General features: G+C 38.1%; 1 pseudogene; it reads right to left on the bottom strand.

Annotated features, from left to right (window-relative positions):
• On the bottom strand, nt 762-24,078 carry LOC109835522 (annotated as a pseudogene).

Here is a 24,629-nt window from a genome sequence, read left to right as displayed (position 1 = left end):
ATATATTTATATATTATATATATATATATATATCTAGGACTTAATTATATAATATATGTTATTAAAATATTATATAATATTATAATATATAATTTATAGTATTCCAAATCCCAAAATATTGATGAAACAAACAAAATATTACAAATTATAGTATTCCAAATCCCAAAATATTGATGAAACAAACATAATATTACAAATTTTGGTATTCCAAATCCCAAAATATTGATGAAACAAACAAAATTTTAGAGATCCCAAAACCCACAAAAAAATTTATGGATTTCAAATTCTATGGTGAAATCCATATCCATAAATTTTGGGATTTGAAACAAACACCCCCTTAATGAAAAATTACTAAGGACCCAAAATATGGGATCAATAGGAGGACAAATGAGGTGTCTCCCTCCTATTGGATAATGAGTTGGTCATCATTCATTAATGATGGCCAACTCATTATCCAATAGGAGGGGGACAACTCACTTGTCCTCCTTATTGGTCTCATATTTTTTGTCCTTGTAGCAAAGCTCTTTGTTTAATATATAAAAATTAATGTAGAGAAAAAAATTCAAATTAAAATAATGATAATATGGAATTTGTCAAAAATAACATAATCTAAGCTACATATATGCTTAAATTACTATTATTTAATTGTAAAGTAGAATCAATTTTTGAATCCTCTGTTGTCATAACAAAATGGGTAATGTCTCAGATCTATATGGTTAATGTTATAACATTTTGCTATACCAAATAACTAGTATGCAGCATTAATTTTTGCTCCACCTAAAATATTTCAAGCATAAAGAATGACAAGTACATGTCAAGTACACACATCCATAAAAGAAAATCATAACAATCTACCTATTGATAAAGAAAATATCTATCATAATCATATCAAGTAGTTGGGGTTATCAATGCAAATCCACCAAAAGAAATATACTACATACAATAGCTTGCTAAATAGGCTTTTAGACCAAGAACCACCAAAACAATATAGTTCATACAAAAGTTCACTAAGTAAGATTTTAGATCAAAATAGTAAATATAAGTTTCAAACATCATGTATCAGATAGAGATTTTTCAAAAAAACAGCTTCAACTATCTCTCCAAAATATTCTAATTCTCCTCTTCAATTTTGATTTGTTTCTGCTTTTTGTTGCTTGACATTTGTGGAGAAATCAATTCTGTAGAAACTGAGTGCTCGATATCAGACTCTAACAAATTCCTCTTATATGGAGTTATGTTATCTGAGAAACAAATTTCAGCTTCATTGTTGCAAGTGACCGAAAGGGTGTCTTGTATTACAATATAACATAACAATTAGCATGTTAGTGAGGTGCCAGGAGAAGATTCTTACACTGTTAATATGAAGAAGCAAAAAATCAATAGTAATGTGAAAAAAAAACATATTATCAGTGATTGATTATGAAAAATCAAGAAATCAATAGTAAAGTGAAATAGCAATCAAGTTGGAATCTATTTTAAAAGAGAAGAGAAAAGAAGATCTTTTGAGTAGTAGTGAGGATAATAAGTAATTGATTATGATGTTTGTCTTCTTCATGTATATTCTATTCTACTGTTTTATTTTATTTAAACACCAGGTTGTATATTTTTGCTTCTTTTTGTAGAGATGGTTTTGTTTGGGGTTAGGATTCATGAGAAGATAAGAGAGGGAGATTATTTTTAGTGGCCCAAGGTTCAATCTTTATGCAAGTCTTTTTAACATCCACCGCCAACAAATAGTATTGGAATATCAGTGTTGCAAAAAATATTGCATGTATCCAATTATATATGTCAAGTGGCTTTATGATTAAATTTGCTTGAATGTTAGGTTTGCTGAGAGTTTCTATTGATCATATCATCTCCCATTTTCCTGAAAATAGTAACCGTTAAGGTATTTTTCTATGTATCAATTTTTGTCATAGATGAGTTTAGACAGAGTTTATACATACAAAATTATGAACAATAATACTAAGCGTATTGACTTATAGTATCAAAAGCCTCTTTTTTCTAGAAGATTCAACTTCATAGTTGAAATATTTCTGGCCCGTTGACTCCTAGTGATTTAGAAACAAAAGAGATTACTTACACCACTCAGCATGATTTATGTATACAGATTGATGTAGAAAATTAAAAAATATATGCCCATAAAAGGAAGAATTTGTAATATATACCTGGTTGAAATATTATAAATATATTGGTAGAAAATTATCAAGTGTCTCTGGATCAATTACCTAGTTTGGTACTAATTGTAAATAAGCAGTATAATACTCATAAACGTATTCCTTTGAAATAATTACCTCACGTGCCTCTCGAATTTCATAAGCGTCTTCCATTCAGTTACTAATAGAAAATCATCCTCAATTGAATAAGCTTGTTCAGTTGGAATCTGATAAATCTTTGAGACGAAGAATCTTCGACAAGTTTCAGGCTTATAAATAAAATTTAATTAATTAGCAATAATATCAAATTACTTGTAAATAAATAATAAATGTAGCAATTCATCATGTACCTTCTTTTTTAGATCAGCAACCTCAGGCATGTCTGGATTGATTAATATATTGGATGCATATAAGGCATTTGTAATGGTAATTTTACCTAAGGAATTGAGGTTTTTAGCTTCATGAATTCTGTTAATAAATCCCAAATTTATAGAATGTATATATGTTGTGTGTGTGCACGTCTTTTGTTGATGAAATTAATATACAACTAATTAAATTTACCTCCATATGGTTTTGTCTTGGCAAGATGAATCACCATGATAATAACTCTTGTGTTAGCATTCTTCGCATTGCTTAAAACTTGGTCAGCATAATCTCCCCCATAGGATGCATTATAATTTAATGTTGCTGCATGAAGAACAAGATTTAGTATTAAATGAATATATATACTTGCATACTTTTACTATAGAAAAATATGCAACTATATTGTACACATTTGAACTTACTTGTCATCTTGGAGTTCAAGCTCCAATAACTTCCTCTTATTTCCATTGCTCTCAACTTCCTTCACATTTCCAATGGTAATGAGCTCTCCAATGATATCTGTAATTTTTTTTTATAAAAAAAACCTTAGTGGCAGCAATGTTAAAAACAACATTGTTACAATGAAAAAGAAGACAAGAAGCAAAACTATAAATAATTTCCAAATTGTCACAGTTTTGATCTTACCTATTAAGGTAGTCGATGTGACACAACTTGCAATTATATCTTTAAAATCAACTAACCCAAATGAATAAAAAGGAATTGTGGAACTCTCACATTCTTTAACAGATGTAGAGTAGAGGAAGTTAACTCTATATGCGTGGTCATTAGCTCTATAATTTCTAGTATTTTCTCTAACACCAAAATTCATAACCAAATAACATTTGCCTTCTTTCAATTGTGATTTGAACTTGTCTATCAATTTTTTCTTGATCGTTGCTTGAATTTTGGCTCCCTTTTATCCATAAAATTAAAGAGAATTATTTGGATGCGTACTTTTGAATGATTTATATCATAAAAAATTTAAGAGGAAAATAATAAGTCTAAAACAGATTGTGAAAAAAGAGTAAGGAATATTACCTTTTCATCCAATAGAAGCATTTCAATAGTGTTGACTACATTCGGATTATTAAATTTCATCGCATTCCATAGCCTTATGACTCTTACCGTCAATTTCTAAGTTTCTTTGTCTCGATTGATGTCAGAAATAAAATCCAGCTTTTGTGCCATCTTCAATCTGCTTATCAATATAAATACTTCTATGATGATAAATTTGATATTTAAATAGAAAAATTGCATTGTATATGGAAAGTACCTTAGGAAAAAAAATATTGTGAGAAATCCGCATAAAAAAGGAGTAACTTATAGAAGTACAATAATCTCAAGTAAATATGAATATCAATCATGCAATCATCAATATACGAAAACATATTAAGCTAAGCAAGGTTGAAACTTTATAAATGTCACCAAACTATAACATGTTTCATTTTTTCACAAAAAATTGAAAAAAATTAACTATAGCAAATCCTAATTGTCAAGTTTTTTTAGAATTAACTATCCTACATTCTGAAATATTTCCTTAAAGACAACATTTTTCGTCATGTTTGCAACCTGACTATCCTTTTCATGGATTAAAATTCTCAAACTTTTCTTGCTTCTAACTCTAGAGATGGCCACATAAAATTGGCCATGACTGAATACAGTCCTTGGAAGGTATAGTCCGACATTAGAAAGGGATTGACCCTGACTTTTGTTTATTGCTATAGCAAAAGAAGTTGTTAAAGGATATTATCTTCTTTGCAGCGTTAAAGGCCATCTTGAATCTGATGGAGTCATAACAATCCACAAAATAAAAACTCTCAATCCAATATTGTTGCATGATATAACTTTTTATCTGATGACATAGTTGATTAAATGAGTGATAATTAGTCTTGTCCTATTGGATAAACCAGATGACTGATCTATGTTCCTTAGTAACATCACAGGAACTTCAACATTGAATTTCAACTTGTGGTTAAGTATCGCAAAGCACCTAATACTATTGAGAAAATCCAGAGTGTGTAAATTTTCTTGGCAATCAACATCTCCATCAGCTTCACAAACACTATCAAAACTCAAGTACACCCTTTCTTCTCCTGGAATTAATGAAAGAATGTAATCATTAACCATTTCGACAATTTCAAGTGTTGGGGCAAGGATAGCTCAATTTTGAAGGTAATTCGCATCCAATAGATAAACTAATAGGTCAGGATAGTACTTTCAACGATAGCAACAAGCGGATTAGTAAAACCTTTGATGAGTAGATCATTTGGCACTTTGATCAATGCATCTCCATCATTAGGCTCACAAAGTCTACCGTCGACAATACTTAATAACCATTCTAAAATTTCTCTCAATTCTGAAACTTCATTATTCGAAGATCCTGATTATAACCTGTTGGGATAGAAACTACTCACACCGCCGCGGAAGCTAAATGAATTCCGCGAGAAAACAACGAACAAGCTTAAGTTTACGCCAAACTCAAACCAACCAATACAAGCAATAACGAATACACAGATAAAACAATGAGTAAATTAGACAAGACAACAGATTTACGTAGTTCGGCAAATTTACCTACATCCACAGGAGCCGCACAAATAATTTCTTATATAACCACAAGAAATTACAAATCTTGTAACAGAGAAGATCTCAAACTTGAGATCTCTCAAAAAATATTGCGTGTGATTTTGATCACAAAATCACCACTCAATTTCTCTTCTCAAATAACCGCTCACTATAGCAAAATACTTCTTCTTAAATCTCCTTAAGAAAAAAACCACCGCCAAAGAAATCCTTGAGAAATCACGAAATGATCAGCTCTGTTCAACTCACAATCACATGAACAGGGTTTCCCTTTTATAGGGAAACCCTAGGGCGAGCTTCAGCTGGCGCTAGCTGGCTTCCACTCCACGCGAAGCAACAGGCGAGCTCCAGGGTGACAGGTGAGCTCGATCTCTTACACTCACAAGCGAGGTTGCCTCTCCATGCTCATCGCCTCTCCACGCAGGTGAGCTTCCTTACCTTATGCAGGTAAGCTTCCTCGCCACTTCACGTAGGCGAGGTCTTCATCAGATGACCCCTGGCCGCTCCATGCAAGCGACCCCCTCGCCCGAGCTCCTCACTTCTTCAGGTGCGTTTTCTTCAATTCTCCACCTCGTCCATCATTTGATAAACCTTAAATTTTGGACGAACACCAGAAGAACACCACGAATGCCAAACAAGCCAAACCAGTTGCACCATTATATCATGGTTGCCTACTTACCCTCTGATCAGGATCAAGCTAATCGTAGTTTTACATATTGCCCTCTTGGGCAGATTAACACAGACTGATATTAAACAAGTCTAAGCAATACTAAAACTTGCTACCTGTCACCACCTTGGTTAACATATCTGCTGGGTTCTCATTTGTGTACACCTTTATGAGAAAAATATCACCTTCCTCTATGACATCCCGCAAAAAATAATACCTAACATCGATAGGTTTGGTACGAGCATGATGAACTTGATTCTTAGCCAAATGAATCACACTCTGATTATCTCACCACAAGTTCACGCAATCCTGCTCAATCCCCAAATTATCTAACAGACCCCACAATCATAATGCTTCCTTCACTCCCTCTGCCATGGCCATGTACTCAGCCACTGTAGCCTATAACATCGATCGCCAACTAACTGGAGCACCATGTATTCTGAATACATAATTAGTAATAGATCGTTGTCTATCTAGATCGCTCGCATAATCTGAGTCCACAAACCCATCAATCTGACATGTATCTCCACCAAAACACAGACCTGTATCAGCGGTACCCTTCAAGTACCTCAGGACCCATTTACTGTTTTCTAATGTGTCTTTTCCGGATTCGCCATGAACCTACTGACAACACTGATCACCTGTGAAATATCTAAACGTGTACACACCATTGCGTACATTAAACTGCCAACTGTACTAGCATAAGATACACGCTCCATGTGTGCCTTCTCTTCCCTATAGTGGGAGATTATTTACCTGAGAGCCTGAAGTGTGGAGCTAATGGAGTCACCACCGACTTAGCACTTTGCATCCCAAACCTAGCGATAACATGCTCACTGTAGCCCTTCTGACTCAAGAACAATCGTCGATTTGCCCGCTTGCTTCTAATCTCCATTCCCAGTATTTTCTTAGCAGTGCCCATGTCCTTCATCTCAAACTCTTTACCAAGTTGAGATTTCACAATATCTATCTCCACCTTGCTTCTCGAAGCAATAAGCATGTCATCCACATATAAAAGAAGATAAATATAATCACCTTCATGAAGCTTCTGAATATAAACACAACAGTCATAATCGCTTCTGGAGAACCCATACTTTAGCATGAAGGAGTCAAATTGCTTGTACCACTATCGAGGAGATTATTTCAATCCATAAAGTGATTTCCTCAAGCGACATACATGATGCTCCTTATCCTCAACCTTGTAACCTTTAGGCTGATGCATATAGATTTTCTCATCCAAGTCTCCGTGCAAGAAGGTCGTTTTGACATCGAGTTGTTCCAGCATAAGATCACTATGAGAAATAATACCCAATAGTACCCGAATAGAAGTGTGTTTCACCATCGGAGAAAAGATCTCATTGTAATCCACATCTTCTCTTTGTGCAAACCCCTTAGTCACTAGCCTAGCCTTGTACATTGTACCGTCAAGCTCGAAAGGATCCTCATTTCTCTTGTACACCCACTTACAACCAATAGCTCTCTTCCTTACGGGCAATGGAACTACCTCCCATGTTTGGTTCTTCCGGAGAGATTTCATCTCTTTCTTCATCGCAGCCAACCAACTCTCACTAACCCTATCCTGAATAGCTTCTTTAAAGGTGACCGGCTCATCATACTACACCGAGAGTGCATACTCAACCAAATTTACCTGCCCATAGTGCTTCAGAGGCTGATCTGACCCCATCTTCTGAACCTACTTGTATGCTCACATTGGCCTAGTGGAAGCCAAACTATCTTCGAGCTACTGTTGTTGTAATACATGTACATTTTCTTGCTGAACTAACTCCTGTTCAAGCTCATCATCTTCATGATCCTCCTCTTGAACATGACTAGAACCTGGTTGGTCTTTAGGTTCTATTTCAATCACCTGGGACTTAGAGGTCCTAACAGTCCCAACACCATCATTCTTGGATACCCTGGCAATCATGGATTTCTCATCAAATGTAACATCTCTGCTGATCACGAATTTAGAATCTTTTGTACATCAAAGATGATAGCCTTTTACGCCCTTTGCATACCCCAGGAATATTGGCTTCTTGGCCCTTGCGTCAAGCTTTTCCTCGTTGACGTGATAGTAGGTGGTACATCTAAAAATCCTGAGCCTCTTATAATCTGTATGCTCTCCTGACCATACCCGATAGGGTACATCATCATCCAATGTCGAATGTGGAGAACGGTTCACTATGTAACAAGTTGTAGCCACTGCTTCTGCCTATCATTCTTTACCCAATCTAGCATATGATCGCATACTCATTGCTTTTTCCCACAATGTTCGATTCAGCCTCTCTGCGACTCCATTCTGTTAAAGTGTAGACCTGATTGTCCAGTGTCGAGCAATACCCTCCTGATCACAAAACTCCTTGAAAGCGCTATATGTATACTCTGTACCGTTATCAGATCTTAGTGTCTCTAATTTCTTGTTTGTCCTGTTCTCAACCATTGCTTTCCACTTCTTGAATGTTTTAAATACCTCATTCTTATGCTTAAGAAAATAAATCCAAGCATACCTCATATGATCGTCTATGAACGAGACAAAATACCTGAAACCACCCTTGGAAGTTGTCTGAGCTGGACCCTAAACATCTGTATGCACATAGTCTAATATACGTCTGCTTTTGTACTTGCTTCTGAGAAAATGAACCCTGTGTGTCTTTCTGTATACACAATCCTCGCAAAAATCCATACAATGTTTCTTCATATTCTTCAGCAAACCTTCCTTACCAAGCAGATCTAGACCCTTCTCTGATATGTGTCCAAGACGCCTATGTCATAACCGAGTGTGCTCACATGGGTCTACACTATTTCCATCAGTTTTAACCGTTGCATCTCCTGTCATGGTCGTACCTGAGAGAGTATATAGGTTACCATAACGAACGTCCTTCCTCACTACTAGGGAGCCTCGAACAACCTTCTTCACTTCATTCTCTGTAATAATCTTGCAGCCACCAGGGTCTAATGCACCAACTGAGATAAGATTCTTTCGCAAGTCGGTAATGCACCTCACATTCGTCAGGGTTCTGACCACTCCATCATGCATCTTGATTTTTATATCACCTAGCCCTACCGTTTTACAAGCATGGTTGTTTCCCATTAATACGGTTACACCATCAATACTTCTGTAGGTAGTGAACCACTTCTTTTTTGGCACATATGGTAAGAGCAACCTGAATCAAGAATCCACTTCCCGGAGATATCCTCACCATCCGTGACAACGTAGCATTCCTTTTTGCTCCCTTCTCCTGAAACGTAGCTCACCTCTTCCTTGCCTTTTGTCCTTGTAGGCGTCGAAAAATGCTTGCAGGCATCCAAATACCACTCAAAACAATATGGGAGAACAATTTACACGTCATCAGGCAACACAAGGTGGCACGGCAGCCCATGGCGTCACGGCTAAGGCGCGATAGCACATAGTGTCGCGGCTAAGGCGCGACAGCATACAGTGCCGCGGCTAAGGCGCGATAGCACATAGTGCCGCGGCTAAGGCCCGCGGCTAAGGTGCGGCAGCCTAGGGTGCCGCGGCTTAGGCGCTGCAACCTACAGTGTCGCGGCAGTTAAAGAAGGATGCTGTGGCAGTTATAAGGCAGTTATTCGATGATGTTTTGAAGTCTACGTGGCGGCGTATCAGAAATAGAATGTGTGCTGACGTGGACAAGCAGTTAAACCACGAAAAAAGTGGTTAAAGGTCGTGGGAGAACGGTTTTAAGCACGATGGAACGTGCTGATAACCGTCTCTTTGGCCGCGGCAGCCTATACTGCCGCGCCAATAGCCGCGGCAGTGTAGACTGCAGCGGCCAAAGAGAAAACACTCGGTCAGTTATTTTGCCCCCGTTTCAACTGTGGTGCACTGAGACCCCTATAAATACCTCCCTACACACGAAATAAAGGACGAAGAGCATTTTAGAGCAGAAAAGGCTTAAGCTTTTGATGAATTAGAGCAAAAGAGAGTCTTCCTTCTTCAAAAACATCTTCAAGAAGCTTTTGGTGATTCCTAGAGATCTAAGCTCTGACTTGATCTTTAGAAGAGTGAACATCTTACATCGATAAGATATTCGCTTCAAATTCTTACTTCGATAAACGAAGGAAGAATCATTAAACCCCTCACGGTTCAATCAGAATCTGTGATTTGGTGGTCCACGAGTCAAAGCGCCCCCGGCACAGGCAAAGATTCCACGCAAGATACGAATTCGACCAAACCAAGTTTGAGGAATATCTCTCATCATCCTCTTCAAGATCTTCATTCTCGCAAGTATAAGAGGATCTCACAATTGAGGAAGACTTACATGCCAAAGAAGGCACAAAATGAAGACTCTCGCCTGATTGTTGCTGAGGATTTTACTCACAACACCTCTGCTCATAATGACTCTTATCTAGTTAAAGAGTCATCGAATCAAAGCCCACCAGCACTGACGAAGAGGGATCGTCAGAGACAACGTTAGCGCCGCGCTCGTCAAATAGCTAAGGCTTTGGAACAAATCGACGGGGTTCGCTATCACGCGGACCTAGAGTCGAGGAGACATCGAGTGGTTCAGTTGTCTCAACGACCAATCACTCATGTCTCTGCTAAACTCACGACGGAGGAATGGACTATTGTCAAAAAGACTCGTTCGACCCTCAAAGAACGTATACAAAAACGTCGTGCAAACGCTGCTCATGCCCGAGCTCTCCTACAACAAAGACAAGAAAGGGAGAAGGAAACAGTGACCAAAGAACCACCAAAATTCTGCCAAGTTTGGATTCCAAAAACTAGAGTTGTGCAAAATCAGCATTCGGAGCCCGTTAAGACTCCATACCCACAAGGGGGTGGTTCTAAACGTGCGACTCCCGACATAACCTTGGATCGTTCAAAGGCAACAATAAATTGTCCTGAGAATGCCAACAAGGTTTTACACCCCCAGAAGAAGACGCATTCACCAAATGATATCGTCATACCTGGGAGATCATACCAACAGACGATACGATTTTTTGGCAATCATACCGATGAATCGTATTATCAAGTTGGGGTTGTGAATAGTGTGAATAAATTTCGAAAATGAATTATTCGCTCTCATTGTTCCTGTGCGCGACTCGTTAAAGCAGCATTATCAGAATGTGACTGTTTCAAACGAGAAGCCATCCCACGAAGAGTCTCTGTATTGTCTAAGCCTAAACCAAGACATTTTCGCAAAAGAAAATCAGCTGCCCAAGATGATGAATTCCCTGAAGTCACTATCAACGTGGCTTTCGCAAAAGAAAATCAGCTGCCCAAGATGATGAATTCCCTGAAGTCACTATCAACGTGGCTGATAAAAAAAAGTCTAAGCGGTATTCAAGTGACTCAAATCCTGACTTTTCTCCGGGAGGAAAAGTCAATCCAAGAATTGCTCAAAGGATGTCTCGACTCCAATTAGGAACCATCAGGCGTAGAGATTACAAAAGAATGCAAGAAGGAATGTCCTCGGAGGATGAATTCTCGGACACTTGTTCTACAATCGCTTCTGATGATACAATATCTAGCACGGGACAAACCAAAGAAGTACTCACGATCACCTCTGATCAATTTGCTCAAATGCTTCAAGAAGCTCTAGCGAAGCAACGTGAAGAAATCAGAGCTGAGATGAAGACAGATATGGAGCTAGCTATCCAACAAATGAGAGAAGTGCTAACTCAACGGCCTCAACCTCTTGAGTCCAGTCAGCGAGCTGAATCCAGCCGCCACACTCAGAATATGGCAGATGATAGTGATCCAGAAGTGGATGAAGTCATCTTTGCTGATACACCTCCCAATAGCAATAACGCTGGGGGTAGTTTAACACACCCTCCCAATAACGATATTGGGGGTGGTTCAATGGCACCTCTTACAGGAGGTAGTCTAACTCATTCTCCTCAACGTCCTTCAAATGAAGACATAGACGATGACGAGAAAATGAAAGAGCTTGAAAACAAAATCAACGCTTTGATGACGGCTCAAGAAGTGAAAAAGACGGGTATTCCATGTCCCTATCCAAGAGAATGGAATTCAATACCGTACCCGGCAAAATTCAACATGATTAACTTCACACCGTTTGACGGGAAGAACTCGCCTATTCAGCACTTGATTTATTTCAAGTCTCATTTGAGTATGATCTCCGGAAATGAGGCTTTAATGGTCCGGTCATTCGTTGGCACCCTTCGCGGGTCGGCCTTCGATTGGTACCGACGGCTCAAGCCAGGGAGCATCAATTGCTGGGATGACATAGAAAATTTGTTCCTCAGCAACTTCTTCGATGATGACACCGAAGTGTCAATCGGAACCCTTCTGGATGAAAAACAAAAAGACGGGGAGTCAGTCGACAATTTTGTCAAGCGCTTCCGTAACAAGGCAATGAATTGCAGAGATCCTGTTACAGAGGAGTTCATTCTGCAAACATGCCACAATAATCTCTCTATCGATGTCCTGGAAGCCCTGGGGGTCGTACCATCCAAAACTTGGAAAGATTTGAAAATGCGCGGTGAACAAGCTGAACACTTTCTTAAAAGAAAGAAAGCTGAGAGAAGCCAACCGACGACATCTGCAATCACTGGGAACGCGACTCCCGATCCGAGGTTTCAAAAGGAGTATTCTTTCGAAGATGATGAAGCTCCAGCCATCTTGGAATACCTCCTCGCCAATGACAAAATCGAGCTACCACCTATTAAAGATCAGGAGGGAGCTAAGAGAATTACGGATCCAAACTACTGTGCGTACCACAGAAGGGTTCTTCCAGCTGAATATAATGATAGACCCAGTTTCACAAAGGAAGCTGGGGGTGGATGGTTCATGTAACGGAAAGTTCTCGAAAGAATGTTATATGTAATTTTCTTAGGGATAACCCGATCATTACAAACAAGGTGATAAACACTACATCCCCATGATGATTTTCGAATACTCTTTTGCTGAGATGAGATTCGATCATTTCTTTAGATCAATCTTTCCTCACGAAACTCATATTTGGTCAAACCTTTAAACAGTTAGGACCAAAACCAAAATCCCCTATCGATTCCTTTCATGAACGAGAGGTTCACAAATTGAACGATCAAACCTTTAAACAGTTAGGATCGTCTCAAAACTCCATTTGGTCAAACTTTTAAACAGTTAGGACCAAAGCCAAAATCCCCTCTCGATTCTTTCCATGAACGAGAGGTCCACAAATTGAACGATCAAACCTTTAAACAGTTAGGTTCGTCTCAAATCCTCATTTGGTCAAATCTTTAAACAGTTAGGACCAAAGCCAAAATCTCCTCTCGATTCCTTCCATGAACGAGAGGTCCACAAATTGAACGATCAAACCTTTAAACAGTTAGGATCGTCTCAAATTCCCATCTTGGTCAAACCTTTAAACAGTTAGGACCAAAGCCAAAATCCCCTCTCGATTCGTTCCATGAACGAGAGGTCCACAAATTGAACGATCAAACCTTTAAACAGTTAGGATCGTCTCAAATTCCCATCTTGGTCAAACCTTTAAACAGTTAGGACCAAAACCAAAATCCCCTCTCGATTCGTTCCATGAACGAGAGGTCCACAAATTGAACGATCAAACCTTTAAACAGTTAGGATCGTCTCAAAACTCCAACTTGGTCAAACCTTACTACAGTTAGGACCACAACCAAAATCTCCTTTCGATTCATTTTTTGCGAACGAAGGGTCCACTTTTGAATTGAGTAATCAAACCTTATGACAGTTAGGATTATTCAAACCAATCCAGATTCTCTAAGTGGAGATCCCACTTTGAGTTTCTTTACTCCAGGAGATAGAATATAAAATTCTTCCTCTCCGATTCTGGGTTCATCTCTACCAACAAACAAGAGACCAGGAGATAGAATATAAAATTCTTCCTCTCCGATTCCGGGTTCATCTCTACCAACAAATAAGAGACCAGGAGATAGAATATAAAATTCTTCCTCTCCGATTTCGGGTTTATCTCTACCAACAAAAAAGAGACCATATTACTCCAATAGGTGCACGAGTCTAAACTGTTTCCCTAGCCTCAACAGGAAGTTTCTGGAGAATATTACTCAAAATATTCTTAAGAATAACCTGACTATCTCCCAACGGGTATATGAGGTTAAACAATTTCCCGAACACTCCAATAAAGTATATGAGTATAAACTATTTCTTTATTCTTCGACGACAGTTCAAATTCAAGACTTCGACAACGGCCACGCGATAAACGCAGTACCGGAGGAATTTTAGCTATTCTACAAAGCACTGAGTAGACTAAAAGATAAAGAAGTCAAGGATTGAAGCTATTCACAGATCATTCTACGCAACTTCTTCAACAAAGCACTGGAGAAATTGCAAGGAAAGCTTATCATATCCAAAGTGTCCCAGACTCCTCTCTAAAAAAAATGATGAGTCTGAGATACTTTGGAGGGGGTATCTGTAGGCGTCGAAAAATGCTTGCAGGCATCCAAATACCACTCAAAACAATATGGGAGAACAATTTACACGTCATCAGGCAACACAAGGTGGCGCGGCAGCCCATGGCGTCGCGGCTAAGGCGCGACAGCACATAGTGCCGCGGGAGAACAGTTTTAAACACGATGGAACGTGCTGATAACCGTCTCTTTGGCCGCGGCAGCCTATACTGCCGCGCCAATAGCCACGGCAGTGTAGACTGCAGCGGCCAAAGAGAAAACACTCGGTCAGTTATTTTGCCCCCGTTTCAACTGTGATGCACTGAGACCCCTATAAATACCTCCCTACACACGAAATAAAGGACGGAGAGCATTTTAGAGCAGAAAAGGCTTAAGCTTTTGATGAATTAGAGCAAAAGAGAGTCTTCCTTCTTCACAAACATCTTCAAGAAGCTTTTGGTGATTCCTAGAGATCTAAGCTCTGACTTGATCTTTAGAAGAGTGAACATCTTACATCGATAAGATATTCGCTTCAAATTCTTACTTCGATAAACGAAGGAAGAATCATTAAACCCCTCACGGTTCAATTAGAATCTGTGATTTGGTGGTCCACGAGTCAAAGCGCTCCCGGCACAGGTAAAGATCCCACGCAAGCAGCGATCCAAACAACGATCCTGCGTTTGTTTCTAAAAACTTGTAATTTTCCTTTTGTTGTGTAAAAGAAGTCTTATAAAAAGACTATCTCTTTTGAATTTGTTGTAATCAACCGAAGATATAATGAATTTCATAACAAAACCAACTTTTGACGCAAACAGTCCTCTCAATTTTATTGTTGTTCTTTTTTCCACCTACTCTCTTATTAGGACAATCGACCTTGAAATGCCCTAGCTCACCGCATTTGAAATACGGTCTTCCTGCAAGAGGTCTTAATTTTGATCTAAACTTTCCTCCCTTATCTTTTCCTCGCTCGTTGCCCCTTCCTCTAGCAAACAATCCTTATGCTTGTTCCTTGTTACCACTAGTAGCCATATCACTAGTTGTAATTTTTCGAAGATCATCCGCCAGAAGTATTGTTATAGTCTCATCTATCTTCAAATTATCACCTACAAGTATCAATGTTTGTACTAGGTTCTCATAAGACTTTGGTAAAGAAAGAAGTAGTAGAAGTGCTTGATCTTCATCTTCTACTGTCACATCAATGTCCTTCAAATCCGATATGATCCTATAGAACTTGTTGATGTATTCCCGGATTGACGAGTGTTCCTCCATCTTGCAAGTATACAATTTGGATTTTAAGTAGATTTGATTTGTTAGACTCTTTGTCATAAAGGTACTCTCTAACTTTGACTACACGCCCACAGTTGTTTCCTCTCCATCCATCCCTCTCAAGGTATAGGATAATCGATGCTCGTGCTTTGAGATCTAACTCTTTCCAATCCTCATCTGACATATCTTTGTGTTTCTTTTCTCTTCCCGCCAAAACCTTGTGCAATTTCTGCGAAATCAACGAGTTTTTCATCTACATCCTCCAATAAGAAAAATTATTTTTCCTATTGAATTTCTCGATCTCATACTTCCCCACTTTAACTATTTTACCTGTAGACGTCATTCTCCGCTTATATTAACAAAATCCACTTCTCTCAGGAATTTTAACAATAATCAAGCATCATCTCAGATCAGAAGTTCTACCACTACCAATCTAGTTAAAGGGCTCTAATACCAATTGTTAGGATAGAAACTACTCACACTGTCGCGGAAGCTAAATCAACCCCGAGAGAAAACAACCAACAAACTTAAGTTTACGCCAAACTCAAACCAACCAATACAAGCAATAACAAATACACAGATAAAACAATGAGTAAATCAGACAAGACAACAGATTTACATGGTTCGGCAAATTTTCCTACGTCCACGGGAGCCACACAAATAATTTCTTATATAACCACAAGAAATTACAAAGCTTGAACAAAGAAGATCTCAAACTTGAGATCTCTCAAAAATACCACGTGTGATTTTGATCACAAAATCACCGCTCAATTTCTCTTCTCAAATAACCACTCACTGTAGCAAAATACTTCTCCTTAAATCTCCTTAAGAAAAAAATGCCGCCAGAGAAATCCTTGAGAAATCGCAAAATGATCAGCTCTGCTCAACTCACAATCGTGTGAACAGAGTTTTACTTTATAGGGAAACCCTAGGGCGAGCTCCAGTTGGCTTCCACTCCACGCAAAACAGCAGGCGAGCTCCACGACGACAAGCGAGCTCGATCTCTCGCGCTCGTAGGTGAGGTTACCTCTCCATACTCATCACCTCTCCACGCAGGCGAGCTTCCTTGCCTCACGCAGGCGAGGTCTTCATCAGGCGACCCCTCGCCGCTCCACACAGGTGACCCCCTCGCCCGAGCTCCTCACTTCTTCAGGTGTGTTTTCTTCATAACCTCATATTTTGAGAGAGAGTCAAAACTTGACGGCTATCCCACAAATATGGACTATTTATTGTGGCAAGCACAATATCAGCCCTGCTACCTTTAGGAATCACTAGCAATATTTGCCTAAAATCTCCTCTTAACACAATTACTTTCCCCCCAAAAGGTTGATTTAAACTACTATGATTTGAAAAATCTAATGACATCTCTTAAAGTTCTATCAAGAGCTTCAAAACAGAACATATAGACCATAGGTGCTGCCTCCCAAAAGATGAGCTTTGTTTCACGTAACAGCTCAGCCAAAGGACTACATTGCTTTATGTTGCATGTTGAGACTTCAATTATAGTCAATGGAATACAAAATCTGGAGTGAGCAGTCCGTCCACCAGGTAATAGAAGTGAAGCAATACCGCTTGAAGCTACAAGAAGTACAATGTCACCTTTTGAATGCAACCCAGAAGTCAATGTTCCCTATATGTATGTTTTTCCAGTACCACCATATCCATAAAGGAAAAATACTCCACCATTATCCTGGCAAATAGCATTCATGAGAGTGTCAAACACATGTTTCTGTTCATCTGTCAAGCTACTTAGAAGTTCATTATGTTCCATTGCTAGAGACTCATTGTCATAGTTTAACTCATCTTGGATGAGCTTGTTCTGAAAATCAAAGAGATTGACACATTATGGAATTGGAAGTGGAGGATAATCACCCAAAGTCTTGCTATTTCCTCGTAAAATCTTTTCTATTTCTGCAAAAGCTAAATTCTTTAAATGACCATCATTTAGTTGCAAATCTGATAAGTAAGACAAATTAGAAAGAGATTTGTAACATGTGACTAAATAATAATTTTAAAGTGGCAAAAAAGGCAAAATTAATAAAAAGTAAGAATATTTAACTTATAAAATCAAGACTATTAAACTTATAAAACAACAATGGAAGAATAGAATAAGCATCTTAGAGACATAACTTTCTAGAAAAAAAAGCTTCAATAACAATGAGGAAATTAACTGAAATACTATGTGATAATACGATTGTAATAAACATTTAATAAAATAATATATAACAAAAATGTTATTGTATACTGATAATTGAAAGGAAAAAAAAATCTAAGCTGAAAAAGGCTACCTCTATACTGCAGCAATTTCCTTTGCCTATATAGGATATATTCTGCAATTAAGTTCCATATCTTCTCCCATACAAATTCAGGTCTAGATAAAGAATTTGACATTAGCAAAGTTGCAAATAAACTTCTTAAAAGTTGTCCCAAACCTCAGAAAGATGCTTCTATATCACGTCAATGTAGGGGTGAGCATGGTTCGGTTCAAACCGAAAAAACCGACCGGACCGACCCGAACCGACCCGAAAAAAACGGTTTTATGAATAAGGCGGTTCGGGTCGGGTTGACAATTTTTCAAACCGACCCGACCCGAACCAACCGATGAACCGAAATATTCCCCTGCCTCAAACCCTACCCGTTTACCCGTACCCAACCCTCAAGACTCAAGTTGCCCTAACCTCCTCATTTCCTCTCTCACTCTCCTCAGCCGACAGCCACAGTCCGCCTCTTTCACTCTCTCTCACTCTCCTCAGCCGACAGCCGCCACCCGCGTCGCGAGCGCTCCGCAGTCTTCGATTCTTCATGGATCTGTCTCCGGCTCAGGATCAGACTCAAGATGTATCTCAAGCTTTGGGGGGGACATCTGCACCCATCACCGTCGCCGAGGCCGAGGTATAACATCTCAGTGATCTCTTTTGCTCTTCTTCAAGCTTCCTTCAATTCTAATCTATTTTATTTTTGTTTTTATCATGATGCTGGTAATGGATCTCGAAACCATGAATCCAACTCTTTTAATCAGAACAAAGATCCCAATTCGAACGATTCATCTATGGATTTGATTATTTTCGTTTTTGTTGTGGATTTTTTTTATTGAAACTTGCTAATCATAATTGCCTCAAAAATCTAAGGGGGGTTTTCTGATTATCATCCAAAGTTAAGGCAGTTTTCTGATATTTACTCTTCTATTAGAATTATTATTTCGAATTGTTAATCTCTATTAGATCCTTCAACTCTTAAGTTTTTTTTTTTTGAAATCATCTTCTGCAATCTAGGGTAAAAGAAGCAATTTGATGGATAAATTCAACATATTTTTTTTTGAAATCATCTTCTGCAATCTAGGGTAAAAGAAGCAATTTGATGGATAAATTCAACATAATTTATGAGAAATGGAGGACTTTATATCAATTTCAATGCATTGAGGTGTCAATTTCAAATTAACTTCAGAATCAGGGGATATATCAACAACTTTCATGAATGGAGGAACTGATTTTAAGACATGAAAGTTTTAATGGATATAAACTTATATTTGTGCCTTTGATTTGTGGGTTTACTGCGGTGTTCGATCACCATGAATAGCAGTTGTAGGGAATTGATTCATAGATAACCAATGTTCTAATGAGTCAGCTCCTTTTTTTCTCCACAAAGACCAAAGTCAAAGCTTGCTGCACAAAGACAAAGCAAGTCCGTTAATAAAAAATTACAACGTCAGAGTCTAGTATTTAATCCAAAAGGACAAGTTACTTCACTTAAAAACAGTATACATACATGAGCAAGAATAATAAATTGAAGTGAAGTTAAAAAATAAATACATGCTGGTATAGGGTAATAAGAATATATAAAAGATAAATTGAAGTGAAGTTATACTTGATGAAGTTAGAACCGAACAAACCGAACCGAACCGCACCGAACCGATTTGCAATGGTTCGGTTCGGTTTTGAATTGTAGGTGGTTCGGTTCAGTTGTTCAAATTTTGGTAAAAACCGACCCGAACCGAACCGTGTTCACCCCTACGTCAATGTATTCCCTGTCATCATCAAGTAAACCTAAAGCATAGCAAGTTTCTTGGAAGGTGGGATAGACAATGCCATTACCCGTTCGAATATCTTCATAGCAGTTAGGTCCTCTAACTTTATTGAGTAAAATTCTCAAATGGTACAGTTCACCACAACTTGGAGGTATATAATAGAGCCTTCCAATTGAAAATCCACGCTTCGTTGGTTTCCATTTATGCAATTTACTTCTCCATACAAACTTCGTAGGAAACTCATTATAGGTTAGAAGTCTAGCTTCAGGATACTCCTTGGTTGTTTCCATCCTGGCTAAAAACATTGCCTACTCAATGCTAGGTCTATTGACTATATCGTCATTTAGAAGATGGAAGCTCAATGTCTCTACAGCTGGTTCTCTTTTATGAATTTCATAGCTAAATATTTTCCATGCCGCTTCACATGGAGAAATATACCTGCAATCATAGTACATTTTAATTTCATTAACTACTTGATTCTCACCACTTGTAGTGCTTTGGTATAGTGCAACAGTGATGCGATCATGTCCTTTGTTTATGTATTTAAATAAATACTTGATGGATCACAACTGTTTGCACCATTCAACGTTAATGTGTGTCTCGTACTTAATGAGAAGCTTAGGATTGTATGCAACAACAAAACGATTATCAAGATAAATACCATTTTTTCGGCAGTCCTACCATCATCCTTTCTTCTATACACTCGATAACCATCATTATCAATATTGGTTCTTTAGACAAATTTCTTCAAGAATTGCTTAGAACACTTACCATCCCTCATGCATGGAGAGTGTATATTAGAATAACCACATGGACCGTGAATCATATAATTTTTCACACACTCATACACTTAAGGATTTTGCTCTTTATCCTGGATTTTAGTAGAAATAACCTTATCTATGTCTTCAACAGTAGGATACTTGCCTTCTAGAACCAAAAATAGTAGAATATGAGCATGCGACAAACCTCTTTTCTGAAATTCAACCGTATTTATAACTGCGTGCAAAATAAAATTTAGAATTCATTAATGAATATAACTAAAATTAATTCAATGTACAAAAATAAAGTGATAATTCAACTAAATCTATATTAGGATAGCAAATTTATGTACATTATTATTAGGTATATGCCTGTAAATCTAACGTATTAGTCCTTCTTATAATTGACTTAAAAAATTAAATTGCATGATTTACATGGTAGGAAATTTATATTAGCTATTTTATACAATTTAAGTAACAAATAAATAAATAAATATAACAATAAAAGGACCACTTTCAAAAATTAGCGTATATCGTTATGGGGAAAGAATAATACACAGCTTATGTATTAAAAATTATACTTTCTCATACCAGCTTTAACAGAACCAAACAATTTACGTTGTTTCAAATCTCGAATAAGCTGGTCAAGTTTCAGCTTGAAGACTCTACAAACAATGTCAGGTCTATCCTTTGGATTGTAATCATAGCTTCTCACAAATCTTACTATCTCAGGCCACTTTGGATTGCATGTGAAAGTGATGAACAAATCTGGATATCCACCCCATTTGCAAATAATCATAACATCCTGATAATTTTGAATCATGTACCGTGCACCACCAGTAAAAGAAGACGGTAAGACAATGCGCTTTTCCTAAGAAGCCGGATTAGTTTCACCTCTTAGAATAGCCTCGGTAAGACCCCTATACATTTTAGCCCTAAGCTCCTTTTGATGACTCCTAATGTATGACAATCTTCCACTTTCAACCATTCTATAAGGATCTACTATTAATTGTTGCAATAATCTCCTTGACAATAATATTGTAGGTGCTTCATTTTCTCTACATTGAAGTCTAAATGTAAAAAAACTCTCTCATAGTAAGCTTTATTTTTTTCCCGAGATGCACTGCTTGAATCTCTATGTAAAGTATTCTCTCGATAACCATCTTCTTCGTAAGGAAACAAAATAGGCTACTTCATTGGCAAATAAGACAAGTGTGATTCATTGATTCTTTTAAGCTCACCACTTTGTGGCTCTACTATTATATCTCTATCAACATTTAAGCTATCGATATCTCCTACAATAAGGATAGCAACCTCAAAACCTATAGGAAGATTATAAGTTCTTCCATCATTGCTTCTTTTACTAATCAACCTTTGGTTCACATTTGAGGATTCATTATTCAAACCTCTCTTTGGCCATTCTAAAAGATTTAGCAAATGGATTATATTCATCGAACATTTCCTTCAAACTTTGAGCAATGATAGAATCTAACCCTCCAGAATGACATGCAAAACTATAAAGAAAATTAAATATTAAGAATTAATTTAAGTATTTATAAGTGAAGCGAAAACATGACGTGTAAATACAAAAACATGACATGTAACTAACATAATGATAATAATTATTTGTTTCATAAGAGTTAACATGATCATATTACACATATCGAAAAATGAAACCAAAGATACACACTATTTAAATTTTAGAAGAAATACATACCTGACCGCGCGAATTCAGATTGATATTTCATTTTCCGTGTGATAAATATATAACTAGGCAAAGTTTGGTGTTGATCCTATAGCTGGTAATAAACTTCCAATCCTATTGTAGTTCTGACATGTAGTCTGAAAACATATGGCCCCAACCTATTATTCACAGAAGTATCAACTTTTCCGCCCATTGAAGTGAATGAGAACATCATCTTATAAGCACATATATTTTCTCTAAAATGTCTGCTCACTTTACTCTGAGTGTCAGTCAAAAGGAACTTTAAAAGCTTTTGAGGATCTTTCAATAAATGTAGTTGAATTTTTCCTAGCAACATAGAGAAAATTTAGGACTTGTGTGTTCCTATCCTTATGGCTTCGTTCATCAAACCACATTTAGCATCACAGTAGCTACATGACCATATCGGATCTCCCACATCAAAATATTTTGTTCAACATTTTATGTTGTGCGCAGCGAAACTCTAATCACACGAACAAGAACGAGGTAGACCATAACTAAACACAAGCACAAATCACCAATCACAGCAAGACAACGAATTTTACGTAGTTCGGCAAGTTGCCTACGTCCACGGGGCAAGGAGAGGGGAGTTCTTACTATTAGAGATAAAAAGGGTTACAAAATTACTCAAAACCCTAAAACAAAGCTCTCTAAATCTTTCACCAATCTTCCACAATTGGATGCAATAATCCTCTCTCAAAAACTACTCAAAACATCCTTACTTTTAACCCTAATTAATCATGTTTAGGATTTTATTCAAACAGCAAACAAAACGGGTTGAAAACCCAAAAACCCAGCTCAGACCTGCTACGCAGTCGACTGTCGCGGTCGTCGCAGTCAACCGCAAGGCAACGGCAGAAACAAAAAATCCTACAAGGTTTGGTCGGCTGACTGGACCTGACACTGCGGTCGACCGCCAAAAGTCCAGAGAACTCCCAGGCTACGTGCATGTTTCTGGTCGACCGAAGTTGATCTCGCGGTCGACCAAAAATCTACCAGTCTGTTTTTCTGAGTTGTTTCTTCAAATGTTCGCCACTTCTATAAATCTTCACATAGGTAAAGTTTCTTTCAAAACTGAACCGACATCAAATCATCCAAATGTCCCACTTGTTGCGTCCAGGACGAAGTAGAAACAACTCACGACAACGGACTCAATCCACAACAAGTCGAGAACACAAAAGAGAGCTAAAACAATCTCCCCCCCATCAAAATCAACAAATCCAACCGGCTGCATCGAAAAGACTACATACGTATCCTTTTGCCCAAGGAATCAAGCCAAACATAGTTCACCCAAATGGCCTCCAAAGGCCCTCAATATTGAAGAATGTTCAATAGCTTCAAACAATGACCAAATTTCACACATGAAACAACTTTGATCAACATATCCGCAAGGTTGTCCTTCGTGTGAATCTTCTCCAATATGACGTCTCCATCATCCAAAACATCACGAACAAAGTAGAATCTGACATCAGCATGCTTCGTGTGTGCATGATAAACCTGCTTCTTCGCCAAATAGATAGCTGACATGCTATCACAACATACCCGAAGGGTCTCTTATGCAGTCCCCAAGTACTATAACAATCCATGCAACCACAAAGCCTCCTTCACAGTTTCAGTCACCACCATATACTCTGCCTCTGTAGTAGAGAGAGCCATTGTAGACTAAAGTGTACATCGTCAACATATTGGTGCTCCTGCCAATGTAAACACATACTGGTGCCCTGTAGTATAGAGAGCCACTGTAGACTGAAGTGTACATCTCTAACATACCGGTGCTCCTGCTAATGTAAACACATATCCTAAAGTAGACCGACACTTGTCAAGATCCCCGCATAATATGAATCCACGTAGCCAATACAATCCTGCTCATTCTTCTTATCTTTCTAAAAAATCAAACCAACATCCATGGTGCCTTTAACATACCGTAGAATTCACTTCACGGCCTCCCAATGATCCTTCCTGGGGTCGTACATGTACCTCAATACCACGCTCACGGCCTATGACAGATCTAACCTCGTACACACTATCGCATACATCAAGCTACCCACTACACTGGCATATGGAACCTTTGACATGTAATCTTTCTCCTCAACTAAAACAGGTAACATCAAAGTTGAAAGCTTGAAGTGGGGAGCCAATAGAGTACTAATTGCTTTTGTATTGCCATCAAAGCTGAATTTCTTCAACATCTTCTGCAAGTAGCTCTGTTGAAGATTTAATCTCCCCTCACCCTGTCTCTCTCGATCTCCATACCCAATATCTTCTTAGTTTCTCCAAGATCCTTCATCTCAAACTCGAATGACAGGTCATCTTTCAACTTTTGAATAGCCAAAGAATTCCTAAAAGTAATAAACATATCATCAATATATAATAGCAAATATATATACTCACCATCCTGTAGTTTATGCATGTAAACACATGGGTCATATGGACTCCTTGTGTACCCATGGCCAATCATGAAGCTATTAAATCTCTTATACCACTGTCGTGATGATTGCTTCAAACCATAAAGATACTTCTTCAGCTTGCACACAAAATCTTTCTTTCCTGCAGCTTTGAATCCCAAGGGTTGTATCATGTAGATCTCCTCATCTAAATCTCCATGTAGAAAGGCTGTCTTAACATCCATCTGGACCAAATCCAAATCCAGCTGTGCTACCAATGCTAATAAAATCTGAATTGACGAATGCTTCATAACGGGTGAAAATACCTTGTTGTAATCAATGCCCTCAAGCTGTTC

Source organism: Asparagus officinalis, chromosome 3, assembly GCF_001876935.1.
Source record: "Asparagus officinalis chromosome 3, Aspof.V1, whole genome shotgun sequence".
Lineage (NCBI taxonomy): Eukaryota > Viridiplantae > Streptophyta > Magnoliopsida > Asparagales > Asparagaceae > Asparagus > Asparagus officinalis.
This window is presented reverse-complemented; position numbering and strand designations above follow the sequence as displayed.